We start from the raw sequence: 3,720 nt of genomic DNA, 5'->3' as shown, positions 1-3,720 counted from the left end.
GCTCAAAATTAGGTGAAGTTACTTGATGCATAACTAACATTTGCCACTGTATTGTACCATGATATGCATCCTCCTTACCACTTTAGTTGCATTTCACACAAAAAAAGTACAACAAAAGCAAAGAAAACAACAGCTTCTCATGTTCTGCTGTTTGCATTATGTATGTGTGTTTATTACGAACAGCACATTTACAGTAAGATTGACAGTGAATGGGGTAAAATTCTATGATGATGTGGCATAATCTTGCATCACTAAATTCCCAAAATGATAGCAGGTTGTGTTGGTGTACTGCAAATTTTGCACCTAATTGTTTGGTGCTTGTAGCAGGAGTCTGGGGAAAGCTTTGCAACATGCATACACCAAGAGTGGCTCACACCGTCACATCTGTGGATACTTACACAAATGTCAAAAAAGAATACGCCTAACTGAGACATGGCAGCTCCTGAGTCACTGACTTCCATGGTATGAGTGATGTGGTGATGGGTCGGTTAGGGATTCTGTAAATAGGCAGTTCATCCATCACACATTTCCACAGTGAATGTCCAATCCCTTATGAAAAAGAGGGAAGAAGGGGTGGGGATTATATTAAAGGTACAATAGAAGAGAAAGCTACTTTATCAGAGATGGGGTTTGGAATGAGTTATCCCTAAATAAAGAGCTTCCTTGAAGCCAGAAGGAAAGACCAGAAATTCATGAAGGCTATTGATACCTTGTCTTTTATCAAGATATTCAGAGGGCCTTTAGAAGACTAGTAGTATTGGCCTAGAAATCAGAAATGCCAACAGGAGACTAAAATACCCCTAACCGGGGGAATAATCTTCTCTGAGACCACAGGGAGGTCTTAAGTCATAGAGTGTGAGGTAAAGTTTTTAGGCATAGCTGTGGCTGAAGAGAAAGCAGTAAAACCCTGCAAGATGTTCATTGGACGGTTCCATTAGCCTGTTGCCTCCAAAGGTGACAAGGGTAGAGGTAAGGTGTGAGAGTGGCTCTATGAATCCACTGGTTTGAGGGATCAGGTTTGAGCAGAGAACAAATGAATGTTTTACTTCCAATTAATTTCAATATGTCAAGACCAAGTATATGCTGTCATGCAGTACTGCATGTGCTCCTTCTTGGCAATGGTGTAAGCCCAACACACACTGCTTGATGGCTAATGCTATCATATCGCCCTCTGCATCTTAGAAGGCATAAACTGTCCAGTGCCAGTTACATGATTTAACCCTGCATGACCAGACAACGTAGATATGGTGCATTTTAGCAGGTTGACATCTAAGAAACTTCTCGTCATCAGTGAATATCTTCTGGAGGACAGCAAGTAGAAGGTAAGTTTGAGAAGAATACAATAAAATTGAGCATTGCTTAATACTTTATTAGCATTTTACAGATTCTTGATCCACTTAGCATCTGTACATTGTACTCAGCAATCCACCATTTCATTTGGTCTTATTCTTCAATTATTGTCGCAGGATCACCCAGTGGAGTGCTCTATGTAGGATCGTTAGTGGGTGGTCTCTCTGTCTCCAATGACAAATGTTTCAATATTAACTAGATTCTGGTTGCTTCAAGTATAAAAATATGGTGTGGCGCTATGTCGCCAAACTTACCAAATACTGCTCCCCAGGTGTGCACCTCTCTTCCAATCGGCGTTCATGAGCAACAAACAGAAGGCCTTCCTTCCTGCTCAGTTGGCACCAATACAACCAATTCTGGAGATGCTCTCATGCTGAGATCAGCTCCAGGATTGGTGGGAGCAGGCTAACCCAGTCCTCATTTTGTTTCCCAGCCAGGAGATTACTGAGTGCGCACTGCATATGTTGGGCTGGCCATATCAATAGAGCATACGTCCCTGCAGGAGCACCTGTAATCCTAGAATTACAGGATTCATGCCTGCCCCCTAATCTCGCAAAGTGGCGTTCAAATAAAATGGCATTAACATGCCATTTTACTTATTTGTATATGCTTTTGGGCTTGCAGCAGGCGGTGCCATCACTTTTCAACTCAAACAGAGGAGCCACCCCGGGTTGCTGTCCTAGCATTTTTTCCAAAGTGACATGAGTAGTTCTAGAAACTTGGAAAGTAGAAAAAATACCATGCCCACCCTCATTAGTGCTGCACTTTCATCAAAGGTGCTTATGGTTTCCATCCTCAAAAATAATCTCATGTGTCAAATTCATTAGCTATCCATTTAGCCTCCCTATCTTCTGAGAATAATCTGTAGAAAGTACAAATTCTCCACATTGGTTCCTAGTATTCATAGGGTGCCTTCTTCAAAACTGACCAATTCAACTTGTACCATATCTGTAACTGAAGATAAGCTAGATGTGATACCCTGTGGTCTACTCCCACCTGGACCAAGTAACAAATATTTAGTGCCCATATCTTTATAGAAGCCTTCTAATAAACTACTTTCCCTGCCTATGGTTTCAAACAGCCATTCTTAGAGGTGTTGCAATTGAGATGCCAGGTAATGGCATTTCATTTCAGGTACCCTTTATCTACCTTCCTCTAACAGCAGTTTTAAATGTCATGTTTAATTCTTGGATGAGTACCAGCTCATATAAAAGATGACAGCATACTGTCAAATTCCTAAGACATGCTAAGGTATGAAACAGAACGCCTTGTGAAGACATACAGATGTATAAGTAAGAAGGAAATAATATAAAGTGATATAATCAGCTTTTTTGCCCATCATAGAAAGTAGTAGTATGCTCCAGAATAGATTAAAGGGCCTGATTACAATTTTGGCAGATGGGATACCCTGTCACAAACATGGCAGATATCCCGTTCGTCCAGTGGTTAATTTGTACAAAAGAAAAGTGCCGGGGCTCTCACCAGGAGGCAGTTTCCACCAGACCGTTTCTCTTTTTAGTGTTGCCTAAAAGAGAACTCCCATGCGTAACAAAAATGATTGTGTCTGCACTCAAATACCTTTGGTTTGAGTTTGCAATATAAGCATCTATGTTAATGATTAAGTGTCGGTGCTAAGCATTGGAAATCACATGCTCAGATTAAGCACTGCATTCTCCGTAGTACAAATTCCATAGGATATAATGGAATTGTATCCCATCCACCAAGATCATAATCATTCACTAAGTCATGAAACTCATCCAGTACTAAGCTATAATCCATTTGTTATAACAGTATCGGTAATGCGTTTGTCTGGTGACCAGGCATTTTAAATCAATAGTTCACCATTGAATGCCTAAACAATTCCCTCTTTGTCATCCCATTGCCCTATGAAAAACAACTGGGAGTTACTCCAATCAGCATGGAGTCTTAAAAGACTACTGTATTCACCAAAGGTATTTCGTATCCAATAGTTGTGATAGGGTCTTTTTTATACACAGAGGTTCCATCAGCGTGCTGCAAATACATATATTTGCCTGGAACAAAGTGAAGTTAGAGAAAATTCTATGGTAAGAAAAGAAAATGTGAGTTGTTACCTGGTAAATCCAGTTCAAAGTTCTTTAAGGGAGTTGAGAGATCTCCAGGAGAAAGTTCCAGAAGATGAGAAAATAAAATGGAAAATGTTGGATTACAGGAAAAATTACCCGGACTTATATGTCACTTCTGATACAAATACGTAGGGGTTGATACTATGTTGCATCCCATGCCTAAGTTTCGGCAAGTCAGCTACATGCAGGGAGAGATTCTATAGTGAGATCATTTGGGCAAATAGAATATTTAGAAATGTTACTGAAGATTTGTGTAGCTGTTATT

This window comes from Lissotriton vulgaris, chromosome 3_1, assembly GCF_964263255.1.
Source record: "Lissotriton vulgaris chromosome 3_1, aLisVul1.2, whole genome shotgun sequence".
NCBI lineage: Eukaryota > Metazoa > Chordata > Amphibia > Caudata > Salamandridae > Lissotriton > Lissotriton vulgaris.
This window is presented reverse-complemented; position numbering follows the sequence as displayed.